Below are 21507 nucleotides of genomic sequence, written 5' to 3' on the forward strand. Positions count from 1 at the left end.
ATGTATAATTAACACTACAAAGTCCATGATTATCCATGATTTTCTAATTCCATAAGTATGAATGATATTTTGAATACCTTTGTACTTTTATTTATTTTTAAAAGTCCTAATTGAATACCCCTAGATTTTGGTGGAATTCATGAAGTCTTTAAAAATCCTAATTGAATACCTCAAAACTTTCATGGATTGTTAAAAGTCTATATTTTTTTTTTTGAGGGAAATGAAAGACTAATTCATTGATTGAGGATCATTACAATCATAGATTAAACTAGCCTCTACAGACAGAGGAATACATGAAAAGAAATCTACTTGAAAATCAGCATGTTTGGCCTCTTGAGCCAAGATGTGAGCCACCCCATTGGCTCGCCTGCCGACCTGAACGACCCGAGCTCCCTGTGCTTCGTGCAACAAGATCCGCAGGTCGGCCAACAGAAATCCCAAATCCGAAAAATCCAGCGAGGAAGAGGAAAGTGCAGACACCAGATCCAAGCAGTCAGTCTCCACTATTAAAGGTGTAAGATAATGATCAATAGCGAGCTGCACTCCCAACACCAAAGCTAGAAGTTCCGCGTGTCGAGCCGCGTTAGCATTTAGAATAGTGTGTCGAAATCCATGGAGAAACGCCCCGTTATGGTCTCGGAACACCCCACCTAAACCTGCCCGACACGACGTGTGATCATAGCCAGCGTCAACATTCAATTTCACAAAGCCTACTGGGGGTTTCTTCCACTTAGAAACCGACCTACTAACCAAACCCAAACGGGGGGTCATATGAGCTGCTTTATAATCTTCAAACCAACCCAAAACCATCGGAACAATCTGGGATGCTTCCTTAAAGTCACCCTCCCAAACCTTGGCATTCCTGTTCCGCCAAGTTGCCCAGAGAATCATAAGTGTAGAAGCAAAAAGCTGAGGGGTTGACAAAGAGACAAACGAAAGCCAATCTGTAACAGTTGTGGGACTCGAAACTAATGGCAAGTTGGCTCCCTGAAACAAACTTGTAGCATGGGGACAATCACGAACTGCATGGATAGGAGTCTCAACTTCTTCATCGCAGAGTGGGCAGTGGGTATCCAAATCAATACCACGTTCGCTAAGCCTACTCCGAGTAGGAAGAACATTAGAAACTGCTTTCCATGCACAAACCTTTACGCTACCTGGAACTGGAGAGTTCCATAACCGACGCCAAAGAGAAATACTTGGATTAGGTGTAGTAGAATTATCAGTGAGAATCCGATTCCGGGCTACATGGTAGGCGGATTTAACCGTAAACTGACCTTTCTTGTCACCACCCCAAATCCACCTATCTTCATGGTTCCGGGGACTAAGGGGAATAGCGAGAATCTTCTACACAATATGAATAGGAAATAATTCTGTTAATAATACAGAATTCCACACACCTGGAGATTCAAAAAGATCAGCCACAATAGTCACTCTGTCCGAGGAGTAGGCAGTCAAATCCTCATCCAACAACCACGGGTCCAGCCATATATTGGTAGATAAACCATTCCCAATATGCTTTTTGATGCCAGTTCTAAGAATGTCTCTGCCTTGCAAGATGCTTCTCCATGCATAAGATGGTTGGGAGCCAAGGGAAGCCTCCCAGAAATTACTCTGAGGAAAATAAAGAGCTTTGAGAAGTTGACCAATCAAAGAGTTCGGATTTTGAATTAGCCGCCAACCTTGTTTTGCTAACATGGCTAAATTGAAAGCAAAAAGGTGCCTAAAACCCATACCACCCATACTTTTAGGTTTGCAAAGTTCATCCCAAGCTCGCCAATGCATGGCCTTCTTCTCATCAGTGCTGCCCCACCAAAATTGGGCACACAATTGGTGGAGTTCCTGAATGAGATTTTGAGGAAGTAGATAGCAATTCATAGTATACAAAGGTAACGCCTGGGCTACCACTTTAATAAGTATTTCTCTACCTGCAGCACTTAGTAATTTGGATCTCCACCCAGTCAATTTCTTAGACAAATTATCTTTAATATAAGCAAAGGTATCGGATTTGGACCTGCCAACAAGAGTCGGAATCCCTAAATACTTGTCATGCTTGTCCACCACCTGAACCCCAAGAACCTAAGCCATACTGACCCTCAAATGCGGCAGAACGCTCCCACTGAAAGCCACATTGCTCTTTTGTAAATTCACTTGTTGTCCCGAAGCTTTTTCATAGATATTGAGCACGTTCCGGATCATTAAACAATCTTGGGTTGTAGCATAAGAGTAGAGCATACTATCATCTGCAAACAAAAGGTGACTAATAGAAGGAGCCCCATCACAAACTCGCAACCCCTGCCACTGCCCATTAGAAACCGCATGCGAAATAAGAGCAGACAAGCCCTCAGCACAGATTAGAAATAGGTAGGGAGACAATGGATCGCCCTGCCTTAATCCTCTCTGCGGTGTAACATAACCTCTAGGTGTACCATTAATAAGGAAAGAGAAGCGTACCGTAGATAAACACGACATAATCAGTGCCACCCACTGCTCAGCAAACCCCATTTTTATCATGATACGCTGCAAAAATCCCCTTTCCAATCTATCATAGGCTTTACTGATGTCCAGCTTAAGGGCCAAAAAACCTTCTTGACCACGCCTCAATTTGTGCATGTAATGAGCTAGTTCTGACGCCACTAAAGTATTATCAGAGATAAGACGATTAGGGACAAAAGCACTCTGCTGAGGGGAAATAATGTCAGGCAGAAAGCTCTTGAGCCTATTGGCAATAACTTTGGAAGCTATCTTGTAAATAACGTTGCATAAAGCAATTGGCCGGAGATGGGACATATTCACCACTTCTTTGATCTTAGGAATGAGAGCAACATAAGTGTAATTCAAATCAGGAGGAATTTCAGAAAGAGTTAACATCGAGATCATCGCATTACTAACTTCAGGACCAACTAAATCCCAATACTGCTGAAAAAAGAAAGGTGAAAAACCATCTGGACCCGGTGCTTTCGAAGGATGCATTTGAAACAAAGCAATTCGAACTTCTTCCGAACTATAAGGAGCCAAAAGAAGAGCATTCATCTCCGCAGAAACTCGGGGTTCAATGGTCTGAAGAACCAAGTCCTGAGCCTCCACATCCGAGGGTTGGGAACTAAATATATCCTGAAAATACTCCAGCACAACCCCCTCAATTCCAACCTTGGACTCCTGCCATATCCCACTAGCATCAAAAAGGCCCTTAATCTTGTTTCTTTGTCTTCTGTTTGATGCTTTCTTGTGAAAAAACCGGGAATTCCGATCACCCTCTTTAAGCCAAATAGCTCGAGAACGTTGCCGCCAATATGTCTCATCAATGGAAATCAATTCATTTAACCGCTGTGATAGTTGCAGTTTGAGGGCAGTATCATTATGGTCAAAAGGTTTTTGTAGAATAACATCCAGCTGAGCTCTAACCGCTTCCACTTCTTCCCTTCTACTGCGGAAGACCGTACGATCCCATGCAAGAAGATGGGAACCCAAGTCTTTAACTTTGCGGCACAACTGCAGCATAGGCTCCCCCCCATAAGGAATACTCCAGGCCTCCTCCACTGTGGCCGAAAAACCTTCATGGGCACACCACATCTCCTCAAACCTGAATTGCCGTCGGAAACCCTCATGTCTTTGCGGCTCCTTTCGTACCTCCAGCAGTAAAGGGACATGGTCCGATCAACTAGGATGGAGGTTGATCACACGTGAAAAACTGAAGTTCGATAACCAGGCCGGGGTACAGGCACCCCTATCCAGCCTTTCTTTTTTGTTTGAATCACACCATGTGTACAACCCGCCAGCCGCACCCATATCTGTCAGATTACAGTCCGACAAGGCTTCCCGAAACGCCTGCATCTGACTCTGACTGCGCAACCTACCTCCTGACTTCTCTCCCAAATCCAAAAGCTCGTTGAAATCCCCAGCAACAACCCAAAGCTCACCAGGATTCCTGACCAAGGATCGTAGCAAATCCCACGACAAATAAAGCTGACCCGTCTCAGGATGACCGTAAAACCCCGTAAACCTCCATTCTACTTCGTTTGGTGCTGTGACGAAAGCATCAATGTAATACCTCTCCACATCATGAACCCTAACCGAAATAGAATCATCCCATAACAATGCAAGACCTCCTGATCGCTCCACACGATCAAAGTGGGCAATATGAGGAAAACCCAGAGAACGACGCAGCGACTGATGTTGTTCTTTGGTGCAGTGAGTCTCGCTGAGGAATATGAGACTGACCCTATGTTTTTGGATTAGCATCTTCAAGGCGTGTCGAGTCCTTCTGTTGACAATACCCTGACAATTCCATATCAATATATTCATGCTGGAGACGGACAGGGTGAACGGAGCACCCGCTGAAGCCGACCGGCGGCACTACAGAAAAACCAGAAAACGCTAGGGCAAAGCCTAGGCTCCGGAGTTTTCGCTTTTTTATTTTCCTAGGGTAATATCCAGCGATGAGTTAAATTGAAGCAAACTGTTAAAAGTCTATATTGAATACACCCAGACTTCTAAATTCCATAGATTTGTTTAAAAGTTCCACTAATTCCATATACAATACACCCCCCTTCATCTTTAGTTTATTTCTTGTAGTTTTAATTTGGAATATTTATAACTTAATCTTTTAAATATTGTTTTAAAACATCTTCGGATTTATTATTCACTTATAATCTAAATACTTTTGGATATTACATGTTGTTTGTTGTTTTATTATTAGATTTTGAGTTTATAGCTTTAGTTCCGAATTTTTTTTTAATGCACACTACGATTTAAGGGCCCAACTCCTAGAGTTCGCCTCAGGTCTGAAAATCTCAGGTCCGGGCCTGAAGGGAGGGCATAGGTTAGGGGAGGAATGAGGGTTGTGATGGTGGTGGTGGGTGGCGTTGGCGTCGTCGAAGATTTGGAGATGGAGAGAGAACTGAGTTTATTTTTGGACAACGAAGACGGGGATAACCAGAGGAGGAGAGAGAGCTAGAAGAAGATAACGTCAAAAGAAAAAAAAAAACAAAAAGAAAAAAAAAAGAGGTAGTGAGGGTATAATAGACATTTCAGTGTGTACAAAATGCCACGTCAGCAATTTAATGGAGAATTTGACAGAAAACTGACGGCAGGGACGAATTAGGAGGAAATTGAGAGTTTAGGGACTTTTTAGATGAAATTAGAAGGTCAGGGACTAAAAGGATGAAACCCTATAAGTATAGGGAGTAAACTGTAATTAACTCTAAAAACTATAATAAGAATCAAAACACTTAGATCCTCTGTTTCGATGGAAGAATTGAGATCTCTTTTGTTAATTGCTGAAGATGAGATTAATCAAACTATGATGTCCATGTCTTTGTCCTCCAAGACTTCTATGGCTGCATTTGGTGATACTTCCAGAGCTCAAGCTACTAATGCTGCATGTGTCTCTAATGATATGATGTTTACAAGTAGTATTATGTTTCCTACTTTTGAGTATATGATGAGAAGAGCATCATCTGCTAATGACTTAAATTGTGGTTCCATCGTGATTGAAAATGAGTGTGTTAAGCAATTGGTTACAGAAGAATGTGTTCAAAAACAAGAAGCAGAAGTTGAAAGTTTTGTTGTCAAAGAAGAGTCCAATGATAACTCAACTTCTGATTCCACTATGGCTGAAAAGTAAGAGTGTTGAGCAACTGATTAGAGAAGATTGTGCTCATAAAGACATTCAAATTCCTCAAGATTCGAAGAAGAAACAAGCTGGAGAAGACTCTTATTCAGATAAAGAGGAGCAATTGATCGAAGTCTCAAGAACATGTTTTTCTGGATGACAAAGTTGATTCTAATAAAGATAAGTTTCTACAAGAAAAGAAAGGAAATACTTCAGTACATTAATGTACCGATACATCAAGTAGACTATGTTCAATATAGAGGTAGACTAGCTTGGTACAAGGGTAGACTAACTCCATGCTTGTCTACCCATGTACTGAGCTAGTCTACCTCTGTATTGAACTAGTCTACTTGATGTACCGGTACATTAATGTACTGTAGACAATCTCAGAAAAGGAATCTACTTCTTTTGTAGTAATAGAATCTACTTCTGATTCTGTTTCGGGGTCTTTTTGTTTGATCCCTAAGCTTTCATTTATGAGTCCTTGTATGAGTTCTTTTGGCAACAAAAGTGATAATGCAACCAACTTAAGAACAGAAGCTTAGGCACCTTTTATGACATCTGAGCATGTTCCAGAGTACAATCAAGGAAAGCAAACATTTGTTGCGAAGTCAACAAGGAGTAAAAAGCAAAGGAATGATGAATTGCCATTTTACAAATGCAAAAATATCGAAACTGGTCTATCTCTTGATAATGCTTTCAGGAGGGAATATCACCAAGATTTTCATGATCATGGTGTAAGAGGTGAACAACAAGATTAAGGTTGTCAATGGGTCTTGTCGGGTCAAGGTATTTGTCGTGTCGCAAAATATAAACCCAAACCCAACCCAACCCATTTAATAAAATTGTGTCAAAAATTTAAACTCAAACCCAACCTATTTATTAAATGGGTTACCCGTTTCTAACCCGCTTAACCCATTTACAAATATGTTGTGTCATGTTAAACAAAATGACCCATTTAAGGGTTAACAATATGACCCATTTAACTAAAAAAATACATAAATTGATTAAATTCACTAAAACTCCACAAGACGAAGAATATAAATAATTATATATATTCATAAATAATTAAATCCAATAATTATAAAGCAAGACATTTCAAATTGTCTAATCCTATGATTAAATACTCCCAATGTCCAAAATTTCAAGAAGAAGTATAGTATAATCGGGTTATACGGATTCACTTCGTGTTGGCAGGTTGATCCGTGGCCGACCCATTTATTTAATGGGTCATGGCGGGTTGACCCACGGCTGACCCGCTTTTTAATCTTGCGGGTTCAACCAGCTTTATTTCGTGCGGGTTTCGAGTCATGTTATCGAGTAGTGTCAAAATTGACAGCCCTAAATAAGATGATTATGATTACAGCCCTCAATCTCTAGTTAGAGCTTATCCGATACAAGGCTCTTGGCAGCTCTTATCCACTCCTTCAAATCAAACTAAACTACATTGTAGGCAGACCTCTTATTCTCTGAAGCTATGTCAATCACTGCTACTCATTGATCCTGGTTGAAACCGATATTATAGGTTCCTGTACTGCTGAAGTCTTTAGCCCTTTTCTAATGCAATCTGATGGTAGCTTCTCTCCCATTAGCTTGAGGGAGGGTGTTAAAGGTAAAACTGTAATTTTCCAATTCAAGTTAGATATGTTTGAGAATAAATACCAGTACTTACATGACAGTCTATTAATACAATTGAAGCCTCTGTATTCCATTTTGTTTTCCAGCTTCATCTCTATTCTTCTGCTTTTCTTCATTTTTCATCTAACTCTTTCATATATATATAAAGACACACACACACACACAGAGCACCCTTCCACTAAGGGATCTCTTTTTTGGTCTTTTCTAGAGATAGGGCATTAGACCAACTTTTCGATCACATTTCGACATCTCAACTGTTCAGTTTTTAGATCTTAATATGTAGATCATTTATGCAAATTTTCAGCCAAATTGGTGATCGTTAATGTACCAAACTAGATTAAATAAATGGACAAACCAAATCTATCAAACCTGAACTGTTCATAATTATAATTTTAAATCTCGGTTTTGAATGCCTTAACGATAATCAATTTGGCTGAAAATTTTCAGAAGTGATCTACACATTAGAACTTAAAAACTGAACGGTTGAGAAGTCAAAATGAGATCGAAAAGTTGGTCTAATGCCCTATCCCTATAAAAGACAAAAAAAAAAAGGATATATATATAACTTTACTCAGGTGCGGATATCAGCACCTAAGAAAAAAGGTACGGATTTTGGGTTTTGACCCACTTTTCGATCATATTTTCACATCTTAACCGTTTAGTTTTTAGGTCCTAATGTATATATCACCTCTGTAAAATTTCAGCCAAATTGGTGATCGTTAAGGCATCCAAAACTGCAATTTACACGAACGAACCGAATCTGCAGAACCGGAACCGTTAGTGTACATTGTTGTAAATTGTAGTTTGGATGCCTTAACGATCACCAATTTGGCTGAAATTTTGCAAAGGTGATCCAAACATTAGGACCTAAAACTAAACGGTTAAGATGTGAAAATATGATCGAAAAGTGGGTCAAAACCCAAAATCCGTACCTAAGAAAAACTGCGGACGTCCGCAGTGGAGAAACGCGGTGTGTGTGTGTGTGTAGTTTCAGATCGATCATCCGGTAGAAATGTAAGACTCAAATATTAAACGTGACCTTTATGTTTTGGTAGTTGCTATACATTTCTCTCGTCTGGAATTTCTTTGGATGATTGCTGTTAGACTTTTTCTATTTTTGTTCTTGTTGGCCCTGATCTAGTTCTCTACGTTTAGCATGAACTTTGAACACCTTGGGGAGGAATTGGAATTGGAATGGATCACGTTATCCAAATGGATTGACAGAAGAAAGGCAATGATTGCAGAGCCGATTGAAGCTAAAAAGAAGTGCAGATTCCAAAAGTTCTCTGGTATTATGTTGGTGTTGCCTATAAATACAGTGGACATGGAGTTGTATATTTGGTTTGGCCAGGATGAAGAAATACTCTCAAAGGCTGAATTCATTATCAATGTGTAGTGACGTATATATTTCATGAATGGGAGCGGGGATATGATGTTCAAATGTGTACTCAATGTGCCTCACGCTGCTAGGATGTGAAGGCATTTTGAATCTTTGATATTTTTGTCACTTCCCCTATCCAACCATTAACACATGCGCAACATGTGAAGACATTTTGGCATTTTTTTTCTTAACCAATAACATCGTTGTTCCTTGTGTATATGACTATTATATGGTAGTATGGTACGTAATAAGGAATGGGCAAAAATGAGTTAATTTGACATAAATGTATTAAATTGGTTAATTCCCATGGTAGCAAATTTACGAATTATGCTAAACTCAAGATTGGAAAATATTATTTTTAAATTTAAGTTTTAATTTCAACCATTAGATAGATCAAAAGTGGTTGAGTATAATTTCTTTACTCAGTGATTACTATATGCCATTCCCTTATTATATCATACCACTCAGCCTATAACTGTGCAGTCTCATCAACCACACTCCCTGATCGCTGCAATAGAATTAAAGCAGTCGGACTTTTTCAAGAAGACGTAAATCAAAATTTCCATCAGTCCATGGAGCCGTCTATTAAAATCGAATTTCTTTCCTAGTATAACGAGAAGTACTTGCTCCCCTTTCCTAACGTGCCAGTACACTTTATGAATGGTAACCCCAGATTGATACTATCCATAATTCCATATATGCTGATGAGTTGATGCAAAACATACCATTGTGCTAGAACCAATTGTAAATAACTATTATAAATCAAAAGCTTAAGAAACCATCTAATCTCAACCACAGCCCTATAAAAGAAATATATATGCAAAATCTGAGAACAAGAGCAAACCCAATCAAACCTGAAGAATCTCGATAAGCTCTCACACTTTGAAGCTTGAAGCAAAGATGTTTTCAGATGTGTTTCTATTCATCTGTTGGGATACAAAGTGAACACACCCTCATTGACAGCTTCAGGCACATGGGCTGGATTGGTCTGGTGTTCAGTGGTTGTCTTTTTGGGCCGAAAAATGAGTTTGGACCCCGGCATAATTACAATGGCAATGGTAGAGATGCATGGATTGGGCATATTGCCGAAGGAACTTCGGATGAATGATAATTGACTGATGAACTGCCGAGTAAATATGTCATTAGCACAGAAGAATAATAATGCAAATGCAGACCAATGAACGACAGATAATGGGAGCGGACGCTAAAGAAGAAGAATAATGGGAGTGGACGCTAAAGAAGAAGAATAATGGGAGTGAGCTCTGTTCCAAACTTCCGATCATAATTCTATTCCTAATAATCACTGCAAGAGCAACTACCCTGATTAAAGAAAGAAAAAAGACATTTTCATCATTTACCATTTTTTGGTAAACGGGCCCGTAAATCAATTGGCCAATAGATAAGGAAAATATAGTGCTTTTATTGATGATATCTCAATAAATTTCATATTTATGAGATTTTATTAGACACTAAATTTTAGAGAAAAAATGAGAAGGGAAGAAAATAACGGCGATGATTATTCTTTGGAATAATTAATGCCGAGATTTTATTAAGTTTAAAGGCATTGGAGACAATATCACATAATTAAAAGCAAATCAAGCATAATGACACCGTAAGAAGAAAGTGATAATTAATAGTGTGATTAAAGAATGAAGCAATATGGAGCATATCTTATATTCGGTCATTAAGTTTGAAATATTCATTCAATTTAATTATTCTTTCCTTCCTAGATCTTATGTTTGTAGAGTATTATAAATAGGAGGCATCTAGCTTATTGTAAATAGTCCCCGACCAAGACAACACAACTCAAATTCTAATATATCTACAATTTTTCTACTATATTTTCTCTCGAGCCTAGTCAATTTTTATTGCTTTCTTTACCTTCTACACTTTATTTTTCCGACAATTTACTCTTCAGTCCCTTTAAGTTTTATGCTATTTATTCCTGTATTTATTTTACGCTCTTTACTTTACGTACCTTTACTTTCTGTAATCTATATAAAAAAGAAGCAACGTTAGTGAAAACGCTGAAAGTACTTGCAACAAAGGCAAGAGAACCCAGAGGTCGAGAATGTTCCTTCCTTGGCCACAGTCAGTTGAAAGAAGTCAAATTAAGTGCAAATCATATCAAAACGACGCTTGGCCAATAGGCCACAAGTTGGCACGCTCGCACAATCCATAAGGACAATTGGACTGCAAATCTATCGGCCACTAATTTGGGTCGAGACTATTTTGAGGCAAAAAGATGTCATGTCACGGTACATTTTGGAGTGCATTTTGTGAATCGAATTGAAATAGGTGAAAGTTCAGAATGAACCTACATATAAATAGGTTATGTAATTATTTAGCACTTCATAATGGAAGACCCTTATATTTGATACTTTGACAACTATTTATCTGCGAGTTTTGTTGGGTATGTCTAATTCCAACTGGATGTGATTGGTTATAATATATTTTTGGCATAATTGTCAAATTGTTACCCTAAGTTTCACTTTAGTGTCAATTTGATACCCTAGATTTTGTTTCAGCCAATTTGTTGCCCTAGGTTTTTAAAATTAGCCAATTCGCTACCTTAAGTTTTATTTTAGCCAATTTGCTACCCTTCCTTAAAATTTGCTATTCTAAGCTTTCAAGATTAATCAATTTACTTCTCTAAATTTTCAAAATTAGTCATTTACTATCCTAGATTTTCAAAAGGGCTAAATACTGATTAGTACCTTGTGGTTTGGGTCCAAAATCAATTGAGTCCCTGAACTTCTAATTTCATCAAGAATACCCCTGCACTTTAAATTTTGATCTAATAGGTCCAATTTGTTAGTCTTCGAACAATTGAGTCATTTAACTTGTTGATGTGGCTCATATATAGTCTATGTTTTATGATATGGTGTTGAGGTGACATGTATAATTAATTTAGGAGTTAGTCCCACCATTAGAAATTTATTAAATAAATAATTTTTCAACAAAAAATCCAACTATAACTTGAACCCATAACAGAATATTAACGAATTAGCAAATTGGCTGATTTTGAAAACATAAGGTAGCAATTTGGCATAAATAATACTTAGGTAGCAAATTGACTAATTGTGAAAACTTAGGGTAGCAAATTGACTAAAGTAAAACCTAGGGTAGCAAATTGACACTAAGGTAAAATCTAGAATAGCAAATTGGCTGTTAAGCCTAATTTTTTTTGTCTAGCTCAGGCCTTGCTTCAAACCAGAGGGAATTTTTTTTTGGTTTAATCATGCTTACCTAGATTGCATTGGTGTACATTGATATGTGATTACACGCATTTATATGCATGTAATTGTAATTGTACCCAAAACACTAGAAATAAGTTAATCCTCAAGTCAGTTATTACGTAATTAATTTATTTTTATTTATTGTGTAGGAAATAAGCGGAGTTGTAGAAATAGAAAGAAAATGACGCGAAAATGAAGCAAATTGGAGTATTCCGACAAAAGGACAAAATAATAGAGCATCAGTCAACCATGATCAATGAAATGAAAAGAAGCTTAATTCATTAATGGGTTAAATATTGCTTACTCCCTATACTTCTAGGGTTTCATCGTTTAAGTCCCTGACCTTTGAAATTCACCTAAAAAGTCCTTGAACTCCCAATTTCCTCCTAATTAGTCCCTGCCGTCAAAAACTCTGTTATCTTCCCCTAAAAAAGTCTATTATACCCTCAAATCCTCAATTACTTCAAAAAAAAAATTTCTCTTCCTCTATTTTTTTATTTTCTTTATTTTTTTTCTCTTTTTACCTCTTCTTCTTCCAGCTTTCTCGCATCCTTTTGTTCATCTCCTCATCAAGATGGTTCCAATCCACACACCTTCAAGAGGTGAAATGAAAAAAAGAAATAAAAGAGAGAGAAAAATAAATTTAAAAAAAAATAAATAAAAGTGAGGGCATAATAGACATATTTGGCAAATTTAACAGAAAATTTTGACGGCAGGGACCAATTGGGAGAAAATTGAGAGTTCAGGGACTTTTTAGGTAAAATTCGAAGGTCAGGGACTGAAACGATGAAACCCTATAAATATAGGGAGTAAACAGTATTTAATCCTTCATTAATCAAGTGGCTTAATTGGTTTAATTGCTTAAATCAATTAACCTAACTATTGGTTAATTAATAAAAGGATTAATTTCAGTTTACTCCCCTGAGGTTTGAGGGTGTTATCATTTCACCCCCTATACTTTCAATTTTGAATTTTTACCCCCTAAACTTTCCAATTTCAATCAGCCGTGTCCAATTTCTACTATTCCGTCCAAATTGGACGTTAAGTTTGACTTTTGAGGGCTAAAATAATTATTTCAACATAAAAAAAATAAAAAAATTTATTTTTTTCTTTTTTTAGTTTTTTTTTCTGTTTCTTCGCTTTTTTTTTTTTTTGTTTCTTTGTTTTTTTTTTTTTTTTTTTCTGTTTCTTCGTTTTATTTATTTATTTATTATTATTTTATTTTATTTTGTCTTCAACCTATACACCACAAGTTATAATAAGTTTATGAAAATAAAAAAATACTCTAGGTAGTTGAAAGCCACTCGCTGGTCTACGATATTTGTGACATATCTCCAATAAAGTGAAGAATTTAGGATATATCCCCAATAAAGTGAAGAAATATCTGTAAAAAATAATTTTACACTTTATCTGTAAATAAATATCTGTAAAAAATGATTTTACACAGATATTTCTTCACTTTATTGGGGATATATCATAAAATTCTTCAATTTATTGGAGATATATCACAAATATCGTAGACCAAAAATGATTTTACACAGATATTTCTTCACTTTATTGGGGATATACAGATATTTATTTACAGATAAAGTGTAAAATTATTTTTTACAAATATTTCTTCACTTTATTGGGGATATATCCTAAAATTCTTCACTTTATCAGAGATATATCACAAATATCATAGACCAGCGCGCGACTTTCAACCACGTAGAGTATTTTTTTGTTTTTATGAACCTATTATAACTTGTGGTGTATAGGTTGAAAACAAAATAAATAAATAAATTAAAAATAAAAAAAATGAAGAAACAGAAAAAAAAAAATAATAAATAAATAAATTATTTTTTAATTTTTAATTTTTTTATAAAATTTTTATGTTGAAATGACTATTTTAGCCCTCAAAAGGCAAACTTAACGTCCAATTTAGACGGAATAGTAGAAATTGGACACGGTTGATTGAAATTGAAAAGTTTAGGGGGTAAAAATTCAAAATTTAAAGTACAGGGGGTTAAATGATGACACCCCCAAACCTCAGGGGGGTAAACTGAAATTAATCCTTAATAAAACCATGCACGTGCAGTTTGGTTTAATTGGTAGGCACCAATCCAGGCTTGACACATGGCATATAATCCAATTAACCTTGACCATTTTCTTTTCCACGTTGACCCAATTGCTTTGTCCTCCTTTTTTCTTGTCGACCACAAAACACACAACATATTTAGTCTCTATCGTAACCAGAGTATCCACGAGTCCATGACCCCATATATGTACCTATAGCACTAACCCTGTCACTCTCTCTGATCTATCAACGCTACAGCGCCGCACCATGCCTTCTCTCTCTCTCTCTCTCTCTCTCTCTCTCTCTCTCTCTCACACACACACACACACCCTCTCCGCAACACACCCAAAAAACCATCATTCCACACCATTTTCTTCTCATTGTCAAGATCCCACCTCACTAAAATTCCTTCCTCTCATCGTTTCTTTTTCTCACCAATTTCTTCTCCTCACCAAGATTCAATCCACCTCACCAAGAACCACCACCTCACCGAAATTCCATATTCTCATCTTTTCTTCACCTCACCAAGAATCACACCCACTCCTATTTTTCTTTTCCTCACATTTCCACCATCAAATCTTCATCAATTTCTCAAAGAATTTCAAGGGACATCAAGATTTGAGATTGGGTAAAGTAAGAACCCATAAATCAAGGCTAGTCATAATTGCTCCATAGTAATTTGTGACTTGTTCTTATTACTTCTCACTCCTCTTCACATTTATCTCTTTAATTGATGTATATTGTTGTTGATTTGTTGATGGGTTGTGAGTAGTCTATTTAGGAAGCTAGGGTTTCAGCCCTAGCATGAATTTAATGTAATAAATATGTTTTGATTTAATAGTTTTCAATTTCGTGTTTGGCATATGTTCTATTCTATAATATTTGGCTTAGATGCATGATTAGGAGCTTGATTAACTTTTGAATGTGTAGATGGGCAAGTCTAGAACAAATTAGGAGACCTAATCATTTCTCTAATTTATGGCTAGGACACTTGTTTAGAACATGGTTGGTTACAATACCGATTTCGATTGCCGTATTGGCTAGCTTGAGAATCTTGATTCTAGAACTCTTCGTCTTTTGGTGCAACTAAAGGCCCTAACAAAGCTCTAGATTGTCCGAATTGAGTTTCTAAAACCATTGATCCAGAGTAGGAATACCCTTTAAGGAATCTAATGACCCATGAGCCTTGAAAAACCTTAGGTACAGTTCTTGATGCCATTATGAATTGAGTAACCATTGTCGGAACATATATGTTCATTAAATTTGGATAGGAGGATACCCTAGTGACCTAATTTCCATTTCTTGATTAGTTTCTATTATGTTTATCTTTTGTTGCAATTTTAATTTAAAATTGCCAATTTTATTTTTCATAATAAAAATCAAATTTCACAAACCACTTTCATTGTCAATACCACTTGGTTGTGAGTTTTCGTATTCACGTGTGGTGCTCTTGACCCATTTTTAGGCTTCTTGTTCCTAGCCAGGCATGTAAATAGCTTGGTGCTATTTTTTTTAAGGTTTATTTGTTAAATTGTTAGTGACTTAGTAATCAGCATAACCAAGGATTGGAGGTAGCTTTTCAATCCCCATGGTACTATAATCTCGAGCACAATATTTCCCTTACTTGACACGATTCGTACGCTTGCGAGAGAATATGCATCAAGTCAATGGTGCCGTTGCCGGGGATTAAAGTGTAATAGTTTTAATCCCTTGGCTTTCGGTTGTTGGGTCACTTGCATTATTTTCTTGGTTTTAGTTAATTTTTCTTTGTTTGTTTAGACTAAAAAAAAAAAAAAAAATTGTTTTGTTTATTTTAGTTTGCTTACTTGGATTATTTCCTACTTGTGTGTTTTTTTGTTGAGTTCCTACTTGTGTGTTTGTTTGTTGAGACATTGTGATTATTTCTATCGAAGTGACGGGCCTTGTATTACTTTGTAGTACATGTAAGACATGAGCATCGATAGCGATCGTCACTTGCCTTGACTTGTTTGCTAGCTTTTTATTTGGTTTCCTTCTTAGTCGTTAATTTCTTGAGTTGTTGGCTTTCACCATTTCTTTGCTTTAGTTATTTTATTTTCTTGTTTGATTTTTGTACTCTACTTTCTCTTCTTAACCACTCTCATTCATTGTAATAAGTGAAATTTGATTCTCATTACCTATTTTGTGAATTTTTGAGTACTCATTACGTGGTCTCATTTTTGTTTCAAGGTGTATGAACGAAGCATCTTCTTTATATCAACCAATCACTCTTAGAAGTGGAAGGGTATTGAGTGAAGACACTAGAGGGAGACAAAGAAGGAGGATTAGAAGGAGGATTCGAAGGCCATTAGTGACCGAAAGTGCTCCACCTCAAGTTCTTGATCAAGAGAGAGAACCTTTAAGACATTCATAAGCAGAAGTCAACATGGGAGACGTACAAAATCCTCCTCATGGCAAGACTATGAGGGAATATACTAGTCACGCAATTGTTGATCACCCTTCTTGCATTGCACTCCCTCCATGTGAGCATCATTTTGACTTTTGAGATCAAGCCCACTACCTTGAGCATTCTCCCCACTTTTCATGACATGCCCTCAAATAATCCCTATGCTCATATTGTGGAGTTTGAAGAAGTATGTACCACCATTCAACTACATGGTCTGAATCCTGATGGCTTGAAGCTTAGATTGTTCCCTTTCACACTCAAAGACCATGCAAGGAAGTGGTTGAGCAAGTTGCCTCCTAGATCCATAAGCACATGGGTTGAGATGCAAGAAACTTTCTTGGGAAAATATTTTCCCCCTTCAAGAACTTCCAATGTTAGAGATGAGCTTGTTGCGTTCCGACAACTCCCACAAGAAAGTTTCCATGAGTGTTGGGAGTGCTTTAAGAATATTGAGATGTCATGGCCTTACCACGGGTTAGAGAAGTGATTTCTTGTGGACAAGTTCTATAGAGGATTGATGGCGGACCAAAGACAAAGGGTTAACACTTTTAGTGGTGGAACTATTACAAGCAAGCTTCCCGATGCCGCTTGGGACACATATAAAGAGTTTTCTCCCAACTCGCTTCAATGGGATGATCTTGATATGAGACGACGTCAAGTGCATAACAAGGAGAGTACACCTAGCCGAGGTGGTATCAATGAGGTTCAAGGAACATCATCCGGGCCATCTATGCATGAATTCAAAAGGCTAGAAAGCAAGATTGACCAATTTCTAAACCAAGTGAACTAGAATCCTCCTCAAGCCCAAGTCAAGATGGAAACTTCTACATCATGTTTGCTTTGTGAGAATCTAGCACATTCAACTCAAGAATGTCATTTATCATCCAAATTTCCGGAGTTTATGGAGGAGCATGTTAATCAAGTTGGAGTGTTCCAATCAAGGAATCAAAGAAATGATCCTTACTCTAACACTTGTAATTCCAGTTGGAGGAATCATCCTAATTTTTCTTGGAGAGACCAAGGAGGTTCATCTAGTGCATTTCAAGGAGGAAAGCAAAGCTTTAGAGGTGTCCAAGGTCCAGACTCATCAAATTTTTCTCATTATGGCAATGCACACCAAGGAAGCACTCATTTTTCACAACAAAGTCAACACAGACAGCAAGCATATGGGCCTAATGCTCAAGGTTAATTCACCTCAAGTCATGGATTTCATGGTCAAAACTCCCCTCCCAGGTTTACACAAGGTGTTTGATATAGTGGTAGCGGGTTTCAAGGCAATCCTAACTCATATCAATGCCCAAACCAAGGCAATAATTACAATTTCCCTCCTATTCTTCAAGGCATGCTGATTCAAGCTCCAAGTGAACCAAAGAAGCCTAATTTTGAAGATTTGATGGGAGAGTTTCTCAAGGTTCAAATTTCCACTAATGCGGAGACCAAGCAAAGCATCTCTTCACTAGTTCAAGTGTATCAAACTCTACAACAAGGCATAGAGGTACAAGTCCAAGTGGCCACCAACATGAGTGAGAGACCAAAAGGAGTCTTACCTTCACAACCGGAGTCAAATCCAAGAGGCCAAATCCGTGAGTGCCATGTCATTACAACTCTATGTTAGGGGAAGGTATATGATATTTAAGTTTACATGTCCTCATCTTCTACTTTTCATTCAAATCCTTTGTTTAATGATGATGTTGACTTGCATTCATATGGGACCAAGAGGGAAGAAACTGTACCTCTTGGCCATGTTGTTGATGACCAATTGCATACACATCATCCTTCTTTTTATTATAAAGAGGATGGGACCGGAAGGGGAGAAAATGTACCTTCCGATAAATATGGAGTGGGTGATATGAATTTGAATGCAAAAGGAAGAAATAAGAGGGTGGATAAGGTAGCCGGAGGGGAAGAAAATGTATCCTCCAGAGGAGCTATTCTTGGTAAAGATTGTGGTTTCTTGTCCTTTGAGAACAATGCAAGCAAATATTGGTTGATTGATAGTGGCAAGGAAATAGCTTTGTTGAGAAAGAAGACTTCTAGGGATGAGGATGTCTCGGACCCTAAATTAGATGGTGAGGCCATGAAGGTTAGGAACCCATCTAAGGTTGATGACACCTATAGGAATGTTCTTGATGACATTAGACCCACCACGTACTTATGAGTTTGGGCCATCTACTTTTAGAGAGAAAGAGGGGAGAAATAAGGAGGAAGACCTAAATGTGCATGATAGCTCTAGGGATAGGGATGGTCATGTCTACTCATCATTAGGCGAGGACTTGAGGGCTAAGAACCCTAGTGGGACAGTGACTACACTTAGGGGCACCATCGAAAGTTTCACATTTGATCCGCCTCTTGATTTGAATACACCGGAATCACCACTTCCTTACCCTAATGCTGCAAGAAGAGATGATTCAAAGAGAAGTAAGAAGAATAGTGGCTTGATGAGAGAGGTACACGAAATATTTAAGAAAGTGGATGTCAATATCCCATTGGTGGACCTCATTCGTCAAGTGTTGGTGTATGCTCAATTTCTCAAGAGATTGTGCATGAACAAAAAGAAATTTAAAGCCAATGAGACATTTGAGTTGAAGGAGGAAGCAAGTGTAATTATTCAAAGAAGGCTACTACCAAAGATGCAAGATCCCGGGAGCTTTACAATAGGGTGTACTGCAGGGGAGAAAGTGTTTGAAAGAGCTCTCATGGACTTAGGGGCGAGTATCAACTTGATGCTTTAACCATATACCGGAAGCTACAAATTGGTGAGTTGAAGCCCACATCAATTAGCTTGCAACTAGCGGATCGTAGCACAAGGCGTCCGGTGGGAGTTGTAGAGGATGTACTAGTGATAGTAAATAAGTTCATTCTACCGGCGGATTTTGTAGTGTTGGATATGGGTGAAGACCCTTATCTTGATAATGAGCTACCTATCATTCTAGGCCGACCATTCATGGCAACGGTAGGTGTGAAGATTAATGTGTTGAAGGGTACCATTAGACTCAAGGTGTTTGGTGACAAAGTGAAGATTAAAGTGTGCAATCCATGCTATCCGTCAGACATTATGAAAGAGCTATTCTCTATTGATTTGGTGAAAGATATTGAAGCCAAAAGTGAGGGATCTTTGGACCTTTGAATCATTCCAAGCCTACAATCCGTGCCCAAGATCATTTTTCATCTAATTAGGGATATGACCATGAGCCACCATTGATGCATGATGATGTAGTTTCTACTTCTACTTTGGAGCCTACTACTGAGCTTGAGAAGCAAACAACCCCTACTCTTGAGACTTATGAGCAACATAAGAAGAAAAGTCCACTATTGAGTGAAGCACAAGAGGAGTCCATCAAGAAGTTAAGGGAGGTTTGTGGAGTTATCAAGAAGAAGGAAAGCTCTAAGTGGTATGATTGACCTCCACCTCCAAGCTACAAGCTCGCTTCTTCAATTGCTAGATGTTTCCAAAATGATAACGATGCTAGCATAATTGTTGTGGGTGGTAAGACAACAACCTTTGAGCCACCTTGAGGAAGAAAAGTGAAGAAGACCGGCTTGGGGTCTTTAAAAACAAGCACTTCTAGGAAGGCAACCCTAGGTGGTTTTGAAATTTTCTTGTTTATTTTGCATCAATAAGGCTATTTAGCCATATTTTTGGGAGGATGGTAGGTGTTTGGAGTTTGAAATGTGGAGAAAGAATGAATTTGATAGTGAGCAGTTAAAGTTTAGTTGAATTTGCATAAGCATATTGGGCTATTACCAGTCAACACATGACTTCCCAAGGATACTAGGAGAGCAGGAGTTGCAAAGGATTGGGAGAGGATTTCTCCTGCTTTTCCCGTGGCTCAAAGGAAATAAAAGAAGATTACAGAATCGTATCAAGGAGAGGAAATCAAGGAAGATAGCTCTTACTGCTCTTGAGATGAAGGTGTCGTTTAATCCATATCATTTTGCATGATTCTAAATTGATATGAATTCCTTATAATTGATCTAAAAATCTCATTTGATTTACAATGCTTTCAAAATGCATATCTGATAGAGATATTGATTACAGTTAGAAAAGATTTGATTGCATATTCAAAACAGTTTGTAAACCGTTCCATATTTATCTTATTCGGTGATTAAGAAGAGATTTGATTTGGGGGGGGGGGGGGGGGGGGGCGGCTTGCTCCTCTATATAAGGTGTTCAAACTGTTTTATGAAGCAAAGTTTTTTTGGGTATCAAAAGTTGTTTTCAAGTGTTGCAAATGTCTACACAAATCATTTTCTGAAAAACTCTCTTTGCTTGTTATATGTTTCTTTTCTTTGCATACTCTATCACTTGCATATTTCATTGTCAAGATCAGTGAGATGTTGAGAAGAGGAAGATTGGAAGATGGGCTTATATTGATATTGTGGTGATTGAGTAAGAAGTTAGATCAGTTATAAATCAAGTTAGCATTTGTTTCTAAGTGAAAGTGATTGTTTTGAACAATACTACTTGTATACTGTAAACTTTTTGATTTATAGTGGATTGATTTTCTCGTGTTGGCTACGTTACAAGCCATACAGTAAAGTTTCCTCAGTGGAGAGATTTACACTGCGTTAGCAAATTGTTGTGTTGTCATTGTGGTGCATAATTGATTATCAAAGTAGTTCTATTTGCCATTTTGGTTCTATCTGACAATTACAATTGGCATCAGAGCGGATTCTAGATAATTCTAGTAGATCGCAAGGACGATGGAACAATATCAAGATAGAGCTGCTGGTGGATCTGTGAACAGTCCTCCATGGTTTGGTGGAGGATGTGAGAAATATACTAAATGGAAAATATACATGAAATCATACCTGTATGCACAAGATGAGCATGTATGGAATATTGTGGAAAATGGCTGGAAGACACCTACAGTTCCAACTAAAGGTGAGGGTTTAGCTACTACTCTTCCTAAACCTTAGAAGGATTGGACTGATGAGGAAGTGCGTGATCTTCAAGCTGACTTCAAAGCAAAGAATAGTATCTTTACTGCTTTCTCTGAACGTGTGAATTTGAGGATTAGTCACTGTGATACTGCAAAGCAAGCTTGGGATCTGCTATAGACTACATATGAAGGAAATAAAAAGGTACGTGCACAAAAATTATTGGAAATTATGGGAGATGATGAAACCGTAGATGACTTTCATGGTAGAATT

Source organism: Rosa chinensis, chromosome 4 (genome assembly GCF_002994745.2).
Source record: "Rosa chinensis cultivar Old Blush chromosome 4, RchiOBHm-V2, whole genome shotgun sequence".
Taxonomy (NCBI): domain Eukaryota; kingdom Viridiplantae; phylum Streptophyta; class Magnoliopsida; order Rosales; family Rosaceae; genus Rosa; species Rosa chinensis.